Source organism: Saimiri boliviensis, chromosome 18, assembly GCF_048565385.1.
Source record: "Saimiri boliviensis isolate mSaiBol1 chromosome 18, mSaiBol1.pri, whole genome shotgun sequence".
NCBI lineage: Eukaryota > Metazoa > Chordata > Mammalia > Primates > Cebidae > Saimiri > Saimiri boliviensis.
In genome coordinates, this window is record NC_133466.1 from 35,573,347 (window position 1) to 35,592,051 (window position 18,705).

General features: G+C 35.2%; 1 protein-coding gene across 3 annotated transcripts in view; it reads left to right on the forward strand.

Annotated features, from left to right (window-relative positions):
* CADM2 (cell adhesion molecule 2) overlaps positions 1 to 18,705 on the forward strand; it is a 1,054,563-nt gene that overhangs the window by 570,846 nt on the left and 465,012 nt on the right. The gene's annotated exons all lie outside the window — the stretch shown is intronic.

Here is an 18,705-nt window from a genome sequence, read left to right on the forward strand (position 1 = left end):
GTTTCATCTCTTTTAAAAGTATAGAAATGTTCAAATGAACCGAAGTAAAACAAAAATTCCAACTCTGTAAAATGTGCAATAGAAAATATATACCCAGTATGAAATCCTCCATTGCATGGTATGTTTCTTTAGGTATACATCTAGAGTAAATATCTCTTGTTTTTTTAATTAGAGAACTCTATCTGTGCATTGAGAAATTTCTCCTCTATTTCAGACTAGTAGTGCACCCTAACAAACTCTCTGGTCACAGCAGGAGGCACCTGGCTGTGACCTTGCTAATTCCAGAACCCCATCTCTTTCTCTAAAAGGACCCCATTACTCAAGCTGATTAGAGTCCGTTATTGAGAGTAAATAGACTTTGGGAGAGTGAAAGTCACCTTCTTCTTTTTAAAATTGCCTTCTGCCAGAATATTTAGGTATGTAATAATTAGTAGCCCCTCCTTCCCCATGAGTGCAAGTCTGAGACGGCGACTACTAGAGAGAGATGAGTCTGAATTAGCTACCACCTCAATGAGACTCCTGCAGTTTTCATTTACACACACCCCTTAAGTTCCTTTTCTGTTTTTTGCTTACTCTATTTTCAATTACAATCTTCAGTGGAAAGGCATTCATTTGCCAAAAATAGACTCTTTTAAAATGACTGATGTAGTAGCTTGTTATCTAACAATACGGTAAGTTTTTATGTAAGATAAAGAAAATAGGATTGAGCAAGTCTTTGAACATGGATAAGTATATTTGATTGAGTATCTGGAATTGCATATTGGAGAATATTATTATGAAAGTAACAGTGTAAGAGAGCACTATAGAACTTGGGCTTAATGTTTATATGTGAAGACTAGGTTCTTCAACAAAAAAGTATGTTTTGAGATGACACTTGCAGGATAGCATGATGTCGAACTGGTGGGAAAAGGAAGAGGAAATGTGTATAGAAATAGATTACAGATAGACTTTAAATTAGCATGCACAAATACATAAAAATAACCATTTTCAGGCAACTGCAAATTAGTCAGCATAGAATGAGTATGTACTAAAGATGACACCTGACATGTAGACAGAAGTCAAAATATTAAGCACTCAGATTTTCGAACCTCTCTGAACCTCAGTGCCCTCATTCATAACCGAGGTAATAATAGTATTTTTCCCATATGTTTTTGTGAGTTTTAGCACAATCCATGGAAAATGCCTAACCAAAAGATCACTCCATAAATGATTTTGCATTTCTATGTAGTGAATCACGTGAAACCTCTTAGTATAACTACCAGATTGTCAGCTTTGTTTTAAACATAATTTATTTATTATAAAAGCTAGTGGTATAAGCATTAAATTGATGTCTTCAATAAAAAAAGTTATTTTTCTTAAGAGAAAATCATCTCTGCTTTCGGAGCATTTGCCCGAAAGAGATAGGCAAGGCTGTCACCTAGTGGCGGTACCTTAGAATTGCGGACATATGGTCCTCAAAGCTGAGAAAGCATTCCAATTCAAATCACACAAGGCAACTTCATTTGAGAACAAAGACTATCTGACAATTGCTGGACACATCAAATTTGTATTTCTGCTATGCATTTTATGACAAAATCCTGAATCTGACAATTTTTTTTAAATATGAGTTTAAAGCAGTGCTTCCCAAAGCCACCTCAAAAATGGTGGGATTCCATCGCAATGTTTACACACACATACAGAGGCACAAACATGCTCATACACAAATATTAGTATAAAGTAATTAGGTTTCCTCTGTTGGAAGTGCTATCTTCTTTTATAAAATTATAGCGATGGTGTATTCTGACTCTTGATTTATTCCTTTGGAGTTAATGTTATAGTTTTTCAAATCTCAGGCCAAGCAGTCCTATTTCAAATCTCAAATTTTCTACCAAAATTATACTTTTCTACCCTAACCGAAAGTTTGAGAAACTCTGATTCAGAGAACTCATTTACCCTTAAAACTATTACTATAGTTCTCTGACAACTATTAACCTAGACCATTCCACCCTCCCTTTCATTCTCTATCCATGTGAATAATCTGCTATTGTATTCTCTAATAGTCCTTTATTGTTTACCAGGAGCCATCAAGAAGAGACAGCAACAAATAATACATAACTGGGAACAAGATCTTATTGTTGTTTGACTACCATGACCATTGTGACAAAATTCTCCTAGATGTCAAGTCTGGGAAAAACATTTGTCACTGATAATGAACTGGCAAACTTTATATATAGTCAATGAAATCTATGTTCCCCATCTGAGTGTTTATCCATTGATTCTCCACTTTTTTCTTACAATGGGTTTTCCAGTTTACCATTGTGCATTCTCCATTCATAAATGACATGCAACTTTGAGCTTCTTTTAGCTGCATTTAAGGATGCTATTGTTTGAATGTGTCCTTTGGAGTTCATATGTTGGAAGCTTCATCCCCAATGCAAGAGGGTTGAAAGATGGGGCCTATAAGAGGAGATTAGGTTAGAGGGGCTCTACCCTTATGAATGAATGAATGCTGAGTTATCATGAGACTGAGTTAGTTATAGAGAGAGTAGGCTTATTATAAGAGCTAGTCAGGCCCTCTCTAGCCCTATTGCTCGCCTGCATGTGCTCTCTTGCCCTTCCTCCTTCTGCCAGGTGATAATGCAGCACGAAGGCCCTCAGCAGATGCAGCCCCCTCAGCCTTGGACTTCCCAGCCTCCAGAACTTTAAGACATAAGTTTATTTCCTTTAAAAATTGCCCAGCCTGTAATCATAGCACTTTGGGAGGCCAAGGCTGGTAGATCACTAGGTTAGGAGTTCAAGACCAGCCCAACCAACGTAGGGAAACCCCATCTCTACTAAAAACACAAAACTTAGCTGAGTGTGGTGGTGGGCACCTGTAATCCCAGCTGCTCAGGAGGCTGAGGCAGGAGAATCATTTGAACTTGGAGGTGGAGGTCTCAGTAAGCCAAGATCTTGCCACTGCGCTCCAGCCTGGGAAACAGAGCAAAACTCTGTTTCTAAAAAAAAAAAATAATAATAATAATAATGGCCCAGTCTATGATATTTTGTTATAGAACACAAAACAGGCCAAGACAAACAACAGGTTTTTTTTTTTTTTAGTTTTCTATTATTAAAAGCATATATTTTAATAATTTATTTTTTCCAAGGCATGGCGGCTCATGCCCATAATCCCTGCACTTTGGGAGGCTGAGACAGGGGGATCACATGAGGTTAGGAGTTCAAGACCAGCCTGGCCAATATGATAGAACCTCATCTCTACTAAAAATGCAAAAAATTAGCTGGGCCTGGTGGTGCATGCTTGTAATTCCAACTACTCAGGAGACTGGGGCAGAGGCAGGAGACCGCTTGAACCTGGGAGGCAAAGGATGCAGTGAGCCGAAATCCTGCCACTGCACTCTAGCCTAGGCAACAAGTGCAATTATCCATCTAAAAAATATATAGTATTGTAATCTGTGAACTCTATATTTATGGTTTTTTTTAACAAGTAAAGTTTTAAAATTATCTTATAATTATTATTTTATAAAGAGTTCTGTGTAATATCAGACAAATGGAAAACAATTCTTAGAAAACAATGTATATTCTGTTTAGAAAGCACATATTCTGCTCACTCTTCCCAAATTAATCTTCTGTTTTAATGAAAAAATATCCTCTAACATTATAAGATTTTTATAATCTTAACTATTAATCTCTTCCTTCCTTCCCTCCCTCTCTCCCTCCCTCCTTCCTTTCTTCCTTCCTTTTTGATAGAGTTTTGCTCTTTTGTCCAGGCTGGAGTACAGTGGCAAGATCTTGGCTCACCACCTTCCAGTCATGATTTTTCTTTTTATAGGTATCATGAGATGACAGATAGGAAGTCCGAATTGCCAGATGCATGATGATTATGTATTAGTTTCAAAACAAAACTAAAATCACGGAAGAGTGTGTTCTACAAGAAAAACTGGAAGACACACCACTCATCCTCAGCCCTGAAGAAAGCAACTAATAGATTGTTTGCAATATCATTTTGGTTGTTTGCAATATCGTTTTGGGAGTAGGCACTGGATTTTCTCTAAAATAGGTTTTTATACTTATATGAGAGAGATGTTTTATAATGAGAGTTAAATAAGGTTAAAAACAGGGCAAAGGCCATACTTTAAAAAATACTCTGAACTACAGAGTTCTTTTGCTTAACAGCCCTTCTGGAAGATAAATTTATATGCAGTTTAAGCACTTGAAACCATAATTTATTCGTCAGCATCACTTTCCCTAGCTATTCTTCATGAAACAGCATCATGATACTTTGCAATGGAATGTGATTGTACGACTTGATATTACTTGTGTGCACTCATAAAACAGGAAACAATTATTGTATTCCTATTCTTTTGCATACCATGAATTTAAATTTCAATTAAATCAGATTAGATATTCTGTTCTATGTCATCTTTATTTAACAATAGTGATGATCAGTTTCTAATTTCTGTTGCTATCAATATCAGCTTTATACCCTCCCATCTGTGATTATAAAGTAGTCATTCACACATTTCCATTATATTTATTTGTATTTTGAATTTAAAAGGTGGGAAACTCTTAAAATTTAACCAAGTGTGAAATGTTTCAAATTAGCAGCCAAGGTGTTGTAAGTATTAAAGCACAATCTGGGTTGTTGATGTCTTATAGCTGCTAAAAGTTTGAAGCGAATTTCAAGTAGTGTTTTATCTTCTCCTTAGAAAATAAATGAGTAAATAAATAAAACACTTTCTAGGTACCTCTAGATCCGGCGGTAATATCTAAGGAAACTAATCTGCAAGATATTTGTAAAAGTAGATTTGAGCAAATAAATTTGAATCATGAACTTCATGTATAATTTTTAAAACTCAATCTTCTGAAAATGTATCATCCCACATTCCTTCATTCTTCCTCCTTTTGTTATTTTTCCCTGTATTTTCTTTCAACTTATTGAATCCCATGCATCCATTTACTCTACCACTCTCCCTATTCCTCTTCCTTACTTTCCCTAGACCCATTCGGTCTCACTATGACTGCCTAGTTTAGGACCTAACCATTTCTCAAATGTTTGCCTGCAACAGCATCCTATTGGGTCTTTATGACCAGCAATTTCATCCTGCACAAGGCTCTACACTGACTCGTCTAAAATGTAAATTTAGTCAGTTCCTTTCATGGCTCCCTATTGCTTAATGATAGAGTCAAGTTTGTTAACATGCAATGAAATAGCTATTGATTTATTCTAAGTAATTATACTTACTTTGGCTTTTCAGAATGTAATGGTAAACTTAAATTCTTAAATGTTACTAAAATTATTAAGGTAATATTAATAATATAAAAAGCAAGTGCTAATGTCCTAATGAAACATTTAAAATAATGAATGCGCTTGTATAGAAAAATATAGGTTCAATATAAGTCTCTAATTTATATAGATTTACACAGCTATATAAATACATAAAGGTATGTATTTATATGTATGTGTATGTGCATGTGTGTGCACATTAATGTGTACACGTACATCTTGCAGAAAATGCATATTTTACACACACATATGGGAAGAAGTCATGAATCAAATTTCTTGTTCTATACATGCCTTAGAAATGCAAGTAATTCTTTTTTTTTTTTTCTCTCATCTAATTCATTGTCAATGACTTTGACATCAGCGTTTAAGGATGGCAAGAAATCAGTGACATGATCTCGATTTACACTAATGATTTCAAATTAAGATCATTTATATTATTTAAAATTAGGAAAATTTGAAGTTTATGTGTTTATTGACCCATTTAATCATTTCAATTATTTACTACAATGCTATCAATCTAGAATATGGAAGTAGTCTATCTCACTGTAAATGCAGGAGGGCAATACTTCAATAGAATGTATCAAATTGTCTAATGTCATTCATGGTTAATATTTCTTTTATTCTATTTAAGAAAAAAAATAGTAATAAGAAACAACCTTTCTGATGCATCTTAGTTTGTGAGAAACTGTGGGTGGTAGTTTAAAAGGTGGTTAGAAAATTATCCCCTAAAGACATTTTAGGTTAAACAACTTTCAGAATAAGATTAGAACTAACCCAGCGGTATTGGAATGAAAGGGTGATGTGGGTGGTAAAGGTGGCTTGTGGCTAAAAGCTAATTAGCATTGCATAAATTACTAATCAAATTTCCTTTTTCAAATATAGATATGATTTATTCCAGGGAGGGTCTTGGTATAATTGACCTAAATATTGACCTATTTTTGCTATCTTTCCTGGCATCAAATAAAAGTCTTTTGATAAATGGGAATTTGTCAAATGACTTTCCTGATATTATTTCATTAACAAATTCATAATTTTGTTAAAATTGCAATGCAGAATGAATCCTATTACAAAATCTTGCAAAAAACTGTCAAACTTTATATTGCAATAATTTGTCATTTGTATATTTTACTTGTGATAATTGAGTTAGTATATGTAAAACAGTTTAGAACAGTTTGTTAAATGCTAAGTGCTTAGAATATGTTAGATATTATTTGTATTATTTTATGTAGATTCATTTCAATATACAAAGATCTTGATTTCTATATACACATATTTAAAAAGGAGAAGTGTATGTGAAATCTAGTATGACTTTTGGGTTTTGTTTTTACTTGTTGGGACTACTGAGCATAAATTACCATTACATGAAATGTTCCCGTAGATTATTTTTAATGATGACTTTACACACTTTGTTTAGAAACATGTCTAATTTTTAAAAAGGACTTTAGTCACATAAATTTACATTGCACGTACGTTTATGTTAGTCGTAATTCATGTGAATATTTGAATGTTCCTTTAAATCTTTTTCAGTGTGCTCTTTCATTCATTAAGCCAATCAACAAACAACAGAAATATTTCATATGGCACTAGGCCTATGTATAATTATTTATAACATCTATTTTGGAGAAGAGGCTAATGTCTAAACATTGAGACTTATTGGAATAAAATCAATCATTCTCTTTTGTTATATGTGCTAAATAGGAACACATAAGGATCAGAGCAAATTCTTCCTGAAAAAGTCAAGTCTGTTAAGAAAAAAAAAAAGACTTTTAGGGTGAAAAAGAACACATGAAGCAAGAGAATAAAAGGACCATTGAGGGATGATGCTATCTAGTCATTTAAAAAGTATGATTTTTCTTTTCTGTATTTGCAGCATAATTACAAACAATCTTTGGTTAAACTACCTTCAAGAGGGCATTTAAATTGAACCCTGTAACACTTGAGAGCTCACCCAATAACTCCTATAGCTGAATAAACTTCCTCATACATAGAAAACTGGACTATCACTTCTTTGCCTTCCAGAGATGTGATCATTACATGGGCTATATCTTGAGAAAAGTGAAGAAGCCAGATAAAGATGTTATCAGACATCTTGAGTTCTTAGTGAGCTTTGAATATTTAGACCTCAATAAAAAGGTGAACTGAATGTTTTAAGTATATAATGTGGTTATGATGAATTTTAAACCGGGCTATTTAATGTGAAGTTCTAATAATAGAGTCACTTTAACGTTTTGAGAGAAAATAAAACCCAATAATATATAACGAAACAGGAAAAGTAACAATGAGCCAGAAAGCATAATTAGGTGAATCAAACAATGGAATCTAAAAGTTGTTTTAGAATATGGTAACTAATTCATTGATCTGCTTGGTAAACAGGAGATTTTTAGAGATGGTGTCTAGCAGCAGTTGTATATTAGCACTGTCTTAGCGCAGGCTGCTGTAAGTAAATATGGTAGACTTGATGCCTTCAACAACAGATATTCTCGAGTTTTGTTGAGGGCTCTCTTCCTAGCTTATAAACAACCGCCTTCTTGCAGTGTTTACATTGAAGATGGAGGGAGAGCAAACTCCATGGTTTCTTTTTTCATAAGGGCACTAATTCCATCATGAGGGCCCCATCTTCATAAGCTCATCTGAACTGCATTATCTCCCAAAGGCCCAATCTCCAAATTCCATCACAATGGGAATTGGGCATAAAGTATGAACTTTTGGCAGACATGATTAGACCACAGAAAGTGCCAAAAATAGAGTTATCAGCTATTTATCTTGGAAAGTATTTGTACAAATGCTAGTGAGCTAGTAGAGTGAATGAGATGGGTGAGTAGAATCCCTGCTTCACCACATCCTTGTTGGTGATGGTTGGCAAGTCACATACCTACCTTCTCTGAGCATTAGTTTCCAAATTTGAAAAATAAGGGTAGTAATAATACCTACCCAAAAAAGATGATTAGGACTGAAAGAGATAAATTACTTATGTGTTTAGGACAGTGCCTGGTGCATAGGCAATGTTGAATGTATGTTGGTGGGTTTTTAAAATCATTATTTACTATATGTTAGGAATGAAGTTGAAATAGATTCCTGAACTTTATGACAACTGGAAGTCTTTGAGTCCTGTATGTCTTTGGCACAGCAGACACAACTATTCTAAGAACACTAAAAGCCTGAGATGTGTATGGCTTTGTAGATTTGGGTCTCTGTTGAATAAGTGATGTCTTCATTCATTCACATAGTCAGCCAGTTTGTATAAATAATTTTTGAGAACCAGAGTTGGATATTTCCGTAGGTTGCCAAAGGCTAACTTCACCTGATTCACACTGTTGTTTAGAATTGAGGATCTTAAGACTTCTTTTCTGGAAATGACTCTGCTACTAAAGCAATAGTGAGTGGTCACAGGAGGGTGAAAGTTGTATCTTCTGCATATCTCTAATCATTATCACTATGAAAACAATAAAGTCAGTATAAAAAGCTTTGGGAAAACTGGCTAGCAATGTGCAGAAAGCAGAAAAAGAACTCCTTCCTGACACCTTACACCAAAATTAACTCCAGATGTATTAAAGACTTAAACATAAGACCTAACACCATAAAAACCCTAGAAGAAAATCTAGGCAAAACCATTCAGGACATAGGCATAGGGAAGGACTTCATGACCAAAACGCCAAAAACATTGGCAACAAAAGCCAAAATAGACAAATGGGACCTAATCAAACTCCACAGCTTCTGCACGGCAAAAGAAACAGTCAGTAAAGTGAATCGGCAACCAACAGAATGGGAAAAAACTTTTGCAGTCTACCCATCTGACAAGGGGCTGATATCCAGAATTTACAAAGAACTAAAACAGATCTACAAGAACAAAACAAACAAGCCCATTCAAAGTGGGCGAAGGATATGAACAGACACTTTACAAAAGAAGACATACAGGAGGCCAACAAACATATGAAAAAATGCTCATCATCACTGGTCATTAGAGAAATGCAAATCAAAACCATCTTGAGATACCATCTCACACCAGTTAGTATGGCGATCATTAAAAAATCTGGAGACAACAGACGCTGGAGAGGATGTGGAGAAATAGGAACACTTTTACACTGTTGATTTTCTGCTCTTTTGTCAGTTTGCTGAGAGTGTAAACACTGTTGGTGGGAGTGTAAATCAGTTCAACCATTGTGGAAGACAGTGTGGCGATTCCTCAATGACCTAAAAATAGAAATCCCATTTGACCCAGCAATTCCTTTACTGGGTATATATCCAAAGGATTATAAATCATTCTGCTATAAGGACACATGCATACCAATGTTCACTGCAGCACTGTTTACAATAGCAAAGACCTGGAACCAACCCAAATGCCCATCGAAGATAGACTGGATAGGGAAAATGTGGCACATATACACCATGGAATATTACGCAGCCATCAAAAATGATGAGTTCGTGTCCTTTGTAGGTTCATGGATGAACCTGGAAACCATCGTTCTCAGCAAACTGACACAAGAGCGGAAAATCAAACACCACATGTTCTCACTCATAGGCGGGTATTGAACAATGAGAACACATGGACACAGGGAGGGGAGCACTACACACTGGGGTCCGTTGGGGGGAAATGGGGGAGGGATGGGGGTGGGGAGGTGGGAAGAGATAGCATGGGGAGAAATGACAGATACAGGTGAGGGGAAGGAAGGCAGCAAACCACACTGCCATGTGTGTACCTATGCAACAATCTTGCCTGTTCTTCATGTGTACCCCAAAACCTAAAATGCAATAAAAAAATAAATAAATAAAATAAAAATAAAAATAAAAAGCTTTGGAAACATACTGGAAATTGAGCAAATGGTTTCATTTTAGAATCATTCTAGATTGTTGAAACTAAATTTGAAAAGCTTCAATAAGATTATAGAAGATTTTTCAAAAATACGTTATCATTAAATGTGGGAGCAAATGAGACAAAAAATAAACTTTTAAATAACTTTTAAAGAAAAGCAAAAAAACTTTCGTTGCTTTTTTTTTTTTTTTTTTTTTTTTTTTTTTTTTTTTGAGACGGGGTTTAGCTCTTGTTACCCAGGCTGGAGTGCAATGGCGCGATCTCGGCTCACCGCAACCTCCGCCTCCTGGGTTCAGGCAATTCTCCTGCCTCAGCCTCCTGAGTAGCTGGGATTACAGGCACGCGCCACCATGCCCAGCTAATTTTTTTGTATTTTTAGTAGAGACAGGGTTTCACCATGTTGACCAGGATGGTCTCGATTTCCTGACCTCGTGATCCACCTGCCTCGGCCTCCCAAAGTGCTGGGATTACAGGCTTGAGCCACCGCGCCCGGTCAACTTTTGTTGCTTTTAAGCAACAACCAAACTTCTTAAATTGGGTACTCGATTTATGTATGTATTAAATGGTGTATTAAAGATCAATTGAAGTCAATGTGTTTTGACAAGTAATATTAGCATGAAATTATATTTTTAAAAGAGAACTCTTCAATAATAAGCAGAATGCTTATCAGAATCAAGATTATGAAAAACTGTGATTCTGAAATACAATTAAATTTGAAGCTTCCAACTATAGAAAATTTCCCAATATGATGAATACTGCTTATATTTTAAATGTATGCATTTAGATTACTTAGCCTGTTCATGAAGACATCCATAGAATTAAAAAATTACTTTCTATCCTTTATTTATAATGCAATTTGGCATCTTGTTAAAATTATGCAAAAATATTATTTGTAATTAGTAGAATTGAAGAGCTATTTTTGGTTAGTATAAATTAAGCTTTATGGTCATCTAGCTTTTATATATACATATAAACACGTAATATGTTTATACTTCAGCTGCAATATTTAATGATCTAGTTTTAAGGACCTCACATTTTAAATAAAAACCAAGAAAAATGCAGGCGTCAGGAAAGCAGTCTGTAGAATACTGATAATATTCCACTGGGAACATTCTGTATATTTCAGCCTAGAAGAAATTAATACTTCTACCTTAATCACTTCTAGTTGGGTTCATTTTTATACTAAGATATAAAGTTCAAATTTAAACACAAATAATATGCAAATAATGTCATGCTACCCATTTATCTACAGAAATGCAAAGACATTCCAAGACTTAACTACTTGGTTTATTTGTTTATAAATATATGTTATGGTGCTTGCCATCAAAAGAGGATAATTTTATTTCCCAAGTTTCCAAAAGACGTGACATTTAAGTTGCCTGCACCAAGTTACTGTATCTAATGGTAGTAGTGTGAAAATGTACTTCCCCCCTTTTTGTCCCAGATGTTCACATGGCCAAAATTGGCTTGAAAAAGAAAAAGAAAAACAGGGTGGCACTGGAACGTGCGTTGTTCTTTGTAAGAGAAGCACAATATTTTTAATTTTTCATAAATTCTGAGACAGATTGTCTCTGCTTGTAGCATCTGAAAGTTACAACACGGTCAGTTCCTATGTAATTACCTCGAGAATCAGTGGTTTAATTCCATCATTCCTGAAATTTAAAGTTTGTGCTACTTCTAACTTCTTGTGACAACTGAGAAAGATTTTATGAATTAAATTTAATCTTCGTCAGAGAACAAATCTTAAGAGAGATTTGTGAATCCAAAAGTGCAGTGGTCACCCTTTAGCCGCAGTTTCACTTTTCATGGTTTCAGTTAACTGCATTCAACTGCAATCGAAACATATTAAATGGAAAGTTCCAGAAATCAACAATTCATACGTCTTAAATTGCATGCCATTCTGAGCAGCGTAATGAAATCTCATGCAGTCTGTTCCACGCCTTTCAGATCCTGAATCATCCCTTGGTCCAGAATATCCACACTGCTGTTGCCACCTGCCCGTTAGTCACTCAGTAGCTGTCTCGGTGATCAGATCGACGGTGGCAATATTACAGTGTTCACGTTCAAGTAACCCTTATACTTAACAGTGGATCCAAAGAGCAAAAGTAGTGACGCTGGCGACTCAGATATGTCAGAGAGAAGCCAAAAATTGCTTCCTTTTAAGTGAAACGGTGAAAGTTATTACTTGAAAAGAAAAACCAAAAACTAATATCATATGATGAGATTTATAAGATCTATGGTAAGAACAATTCTGCTATTCATGAAATTGTGAAGGAGTAAAGGGAAATTCATGCTAGTTTTGCTGTTGTATCTCAAACTCTTTATCATAGGAATGTGTGTATAAATAAACATAGTATATATTGTTTTGGGTACCCATCTGCTGTTTTAGGCACCCACTGGAGTTCTTGATACATACCTTCTGAGGATAAGGAGGGACTCCTGTAACAATTTTAAGCATTTATCAAAATTTGGTGTATAGAATATCTGTGTCTTGAAAGCAGTTAATTTCAAAGATGTTACCAGACACAAAATAATAGAAATTTGGATTTGGGAGAAATGGGTTTGGTCCCTTTTGAAACTCAGTGTTAAGTAAGTTGCTTAAGCCAGCTGAGCCTTATGATCTTATAATATGGGGGAAAATAAATGTCTCATTTATTCCACATGGCCGTTGTGAAGATCAAATGAGATAATACAGGTGTGACAGCTCTTAGTGAACTTTACCATATAAACATAAATGTTATCATTTGCTTAATGGATATAATACTTCATAATGAGTCCTATCTAAAGTAAAGTTAGTCTTGGCTGTACTTCTATGGATTTTGTTCTACAATTCAGTGTGTGATTTCGTTTACTGGGGAACCATCACTAATTAAAGTGTGGTCGATGGTCATGCTGTTCACATTTGTTCGTTTTTTTTACCCGTCATCCACTGATAGTAATTCATGAACATTTAAAATGTACCACAACAGTCTGCTGCAGCGTGGCCTGTCTTGATTCCCCTAGCTCTTGCTGGGCTTTCACAATGGAGCCCGCTGAGACAAAACAGTTGCACAGTCTTCTTAGAGTGAATTACTTTCCATTTATCCAGGATAAATCAAATTCGAAGCAATTCATGGTAAAAGCCTTGTTAAAAAGAAACAAAAACAAAAACAGAAAAACAATAGAATAAAGCACACAGATTTTCTTTGCAAACTCTAAGATACCTATTTCTCTTAATGAAAATGTGAGTGAAACGAGGAAAAATAAAATGATATTTGCAAGCACAATATTTCATAACAAAATTGCTATTTGTCATTTAGATTTCTTCAGAAAAGTTGATTTGTAAAATAAACACAGTTACAAATATTCTAGTTTTGCAGTAGCAGAGAGTAAAATTTATTATTGGAAGCACAAATATCGATTAAAATACAAACAGACATGTTTATTTTAAAGTCACATATATTAATGAATCTGTTAGTTTGGTGCAAAAGTAACTGTGATTTTTACCATGACTTTTAATGAAAACAGCTATATTGCTTGATTGGTGACACTATTTCAATAAGTAGCTTCTTGAAAATCCAATGTTAAGTATCATCTCTGAATAATTTTATTATGAAAGAGAAAAGCTGTCCATGACACTACAGCAACTGAATCCCCTGAAATCATCCTCACATTCTGGTGAGTAGACCTAATATTTTTCTCCTTGGTAAGGACTAAGTTTCAGCCTACAGACAATCATGAGAATGGTTCAATGAAGGATGGCATATTTGCCACATGCATATTCCAGTACAAGGAAGGCCAAATAAAGAAGAAATAATAAATATCACTCATTTTGATAAAGCTATTTTTGGTGTCATGTGTTTGAAGTTTTATTCTCATTTCTACCAGTCTTACTGAGATTTAGCTTTCTAATTTGCAAAATGGGCATAATACACATACTTCATCAGGAATCTGTAAAGACTGAAAATATTTGTAGATGAGATAGTGCCTGGAAGAAATTTGGTCATGGTCAGCAGAAGTTATCAGGCTATTATCTCTGGGAGAAGATATTAAGTTAGACATAAACAAAGCCCAGGATGTAAAAAATACAGTGACCCAAGTCACACATTATTTATCGATCATGAAAGATAGACTGAGCATATAAGAAAAATCTTATTTATTCCAGTAGTAGCAGGGTATATTCACAGTCATGTGTTTTTCTATGAATTAAAGAACCCAGATTGGTAGCACCTTATACTTATTCTAAATGTGTCTTAGGTAAAGAATTCAAGTCTCTCAGTGGGAAAATTGTCTTGACATGGATTGCCACTGAATATATGCTAAAGTAAGGTGCCAATACCAGAATTCCTAGTAACACTAAATAGTCAAGCTCTATGATCCTTGGGTATTTGTAGAATTTGTCTTGTCCTTGCATTAACAACATACCAAATGGCTGTCGCTATTCCATGAGCTTATTTGACAATTCTGAAATGCCTCTTCCATAATAGCAACAAGAAACATTGTGCCCATAAAATTATATAAATGGATCTCAGTTCAACGACATTCTATTTATTTATTTATTTTGAGACAGGATCTTCCTCTGTCACCCAGGCTGCTGTGCAATGGTGGAATCTTGGCTCACCGCAGTCTTGAACCCCTGTTCTCAAGCTATCCTCCCACCTCAGCATCCTGAGTATCTCTGACTATAGGCACATGTCACCATGCCTAGCTAGGTTTTGGGTGTTTTTTTGGTTGTTTTTTGTTTGTTTGTTTGTTTTGGTTTGGTTTGGTTTTTTTTTTTTTTTTTTTTTTTTTTTTTTTGTAGAAACGGGGTTTTGTCCTGTTGCCCAAGCTGCTCTCCAACTCCTGGGCTCAAGGAATTTACCTGCTTCAAACCTTCCAAAGTGCTGGAATTACAAGCATTAGCCACCATGCCTGGCTAGCAAAATCTTAAGAAGGGGTAATTTATACAACCCGATCCTGATAGTTCAGAAATAAATTGTCACAGAAAATGATGACTCTATCACCTGTCATAATTGCCATCAAACATTATTTAAAAGCACATATCCAGGTAACAAAATGATATAAGCATTGTTAAAAATCTGACTACCGTTGATGGTGTATAGACAATTTTTATTCTAAAATTCTGATGTTTTAATTTTAGCAGAGCTCTACAGTGACATGTGTGGTTAAGGATGCAGAGATAATGTCTAAAAAGCATTCCTGCTAGTTGATTGGAGGGGAAATGCTCACCCCACATTGACAGTTAAGTTTATGATACCAGTGTTGCAGAAGGGAGGCGTGCACGCAAGCCGCAATAAGAGCCAGCAGATCTGCATTAACATTTTATACGTTGAATTTAATAATGTATTCTTCATGCTAAATAACTTTCTGAAACTTATTTCATCTGATTTGAGATGTGATTTGAGAACTGCCAATATGTTAGGCAATCTGCTGCAAAATTGTCTGTTTTCATCTAAGTACCTCTGTATCATCTTTAGCTCTGCTGTGTACTGATTTTTTTTTATGCAGCCCTACTCAGCAAGTCAGAGACCTTAAACTTATGTTTCCAGTAGCAACAGTATGCTAGACGGATTATTTTGGCTACATTTTGAGGCCAGTAAGCAAAGGTAAATGTCGGCATCAGGGCAGACGCTAGGGTAGGTGCAAATAGTGCACCTGCCCAGAGAACCAATTAGATTAGACGGTAGAAGCAAAGCACCGAGTGGGAGGCAACTGCCGACAAGGCGGGATTTCGAGTCCTGAGAATATCTGTCCATTTCATCCACCGCTGGATGATGCATTAAATATTTCACTGGTAAAATGTTATTCTTTTAGGTCTTGTGTTTCCCAAATGGCTATTCTTATTAAAATATAAGTGCCACAGTAGGGTCAAAGGCTATGCATTATATCAGATTCATACAATTCAGTATGAATAGGTTCAACAGAGCCAGTCCTTAGAAAAGATATTGATGAAAGGAGTGGTGAAGGAATACTCTAAAGGAGAGAGGCATGTTTGCGTGTGGAGAGGAGGCTGGGGGTGTCAATAGTGTGATGAATATTTCATTTTACCACTTCACTCTTTGGTTTGACTGCCCAGATGTGAAAGTTACAATCTTGTTTGAGTGCTCCCATGTGTTGTTAGTTCCCCTACCATAATATTTGAGTTTCTGACTCTAAAACCTCAATTACTTAGGCACGATGATATTGAGTTGATTCATTTCATTACAGAAATAACTCGTGGTACAATAGAAAAGGCAATGAGTGAAAAACAGCTCCAATACTGACTACCTGCAGGACCACTTAACCCTAACCAGCCCATGGGCATCCTCTGGTACCTGACTCCCAATCTCAGAATTGTTTTGCCATAGGTACCAGCTTCCATGCTTCACTAGTATCCTCTACGCTGGTCTAACTCAGGTCTTATACTTGGCCGAACGTAGTATATAAATACAATAATATCTGGACACACACATAGGGAACCCAGAGACAAGAACAAAGAAATAATTGTAGTATTGATATTTACAAGCAATTTTCTCTCTGCTTCTGTTAAGAAGAAATTTGTTAAATTATTTTGAAATTGTACTATTTTATAATAAAATATATCCAATTATAATAATTGGCAATTTCCTGACCAAATTACACAAAATTTGGTGGACCTTAGTTTGAGAATTTATAAAAAGAACAGTGAACATTAAGAAGGAATAGAACAAATTTATTGAAAATGTGTTACAAGAGGAGTAAGTAAAATATAGAAATAAAAATAGGCTTATTAGATTTAAGGGAAAATGCCACTTGATTAGCCAGGGAAAGGACTAAGAAATAGCAGTACTTCTATGACTAGGTATAATATCTTAAAAAGCCCTTTTGTGAAAGGTATGTTTGAGAACAGATTCACAGAGTGTATATTTATTCACATGATAATAAATATGAAATGAAGCCATTAGTTTGCTGGTCATGGATAGTTCACACGTAGAGAAGTTTTTATCTGTACAGTTCACAAGATCCAATTTAAAACACTTTTTAGAACAAATAGAGCCAAGCAGAAGAATAGAAAATTGTCTAGGGAAATATATTTTGCTGGTAAAATTTATACAGAATTGGCCTCTGACATATTACGAAGACCATGCTAAGGGACAGAAAATAGTTTGTCATAAATAGCAACCAAGAAGTGAAGTTTGGGGGCAACAGTGTGGAAGCCATAGGAAGGCAAGTGCTTTATAGCACCTGACCACAATGAACTCATTAACTAAATAATTCACACTTTCAGATTGAAAGCAAAAGAATCACTAGGACAGGTAAATGGACTAGAAGAATACACATGTGGCACGTTAGAGTGAATTGAAAGAAGACTTGAAAGCGAGACTCTTGTAAAGAGAGCATAATTTTATTTACTGGGTACTGTGACAATAAGACAATTAATTATACCAATTCCATTTAACAAGAATGAATGTTTTTGAACTGTTATAGAATGAAAACTAAACATTTAGGGACAAGAATTAAAGGAAAGGCTTTGAAACAGAATGGGTGAAAAGGGTCTGGAACTTAGGTGATAAGGAAGTATTTGCTAAGCACAAAAGGAATAAACTATGAAATAGAAATTAGTCTACTGACAAAAACCACAAGGAAAGCTAACCTAACTGATCTTCAACAAAAATAAAGTTAATGGAAATATTTTCACACTGTAAACAAAAATGTAGAATGTGATGTTTCTAGGTTATACTATACTCCATATTTTAAAAAATGAATATGGAATTGAATTATTTGAAACTCAGATTTTCTCTTGCCCGTCTTGTTGTTTTTGGTTAATTGGTTGATTGGTATTTTGCAGTGCATAAGCTAGGATAATTCTGGCGTGCAGTATCTTTTGTGTGGAAAACAAGAGTTTAGTCAGAAGTGCTATCACTAGTCTTGCCTGGTAGTGTTTCAGTATATGTGACTTCCCTGAAAAATCAATAATTTGCTGTGAGACCCTTGACACTGCTTTCCTGTTTTAGCCCTTTGAGCCTGTTATTCATCTGAGCAGTTAGATGTTTTGTCTTGCTTTAATTTCAATGAAACGGAATCTTTACTGATGCTAAAATTCTGTGCACTCCACAAATCTGTGAAAATTAAAAAGAATTGAAGATGATCCATTTTCTTAGAGTATGTACTTTTGGAAGTCTGGACAAGTAGGAGTATATTTAAAATGCAAATATTATACTTGAGATGCTAAAATAATTTACATTCTAAGGCTGCAGTTTAAATATAATTGCATTACATTAAAACACAGTTGGGTTTATGGTGTGATATAAATTTGGTTTATTTTTTACAGATTTATGGTGACTAGGATTTTGTTTTCATCTTGTAGTATATACGGAAATTTCACCACCATCTCTTATAATTTGTGAAGCTTTAGCAGCAACATTTGTAAACACAAGGGGATGTTTTCACTTTTTAGTTGAGGAAGAGCAGATGGTTGGGATTAAGGGAATCACTCCTTCGTGTTTAATAATGCAGCAGGGAAGGCAATGGCAAGCTAACTTTTCACCAAGAGAGAATAATTTTTCAGAGCATCAGCTGGATCTTTGCTAGCTAGAATAGAGCCCCTTCAGATGTGTACCATCTGCATGGGAGTGAGTCACAGCAAAAGATCTAATAATACTTGTAAAATACACTTTGTTCCCAATGACTT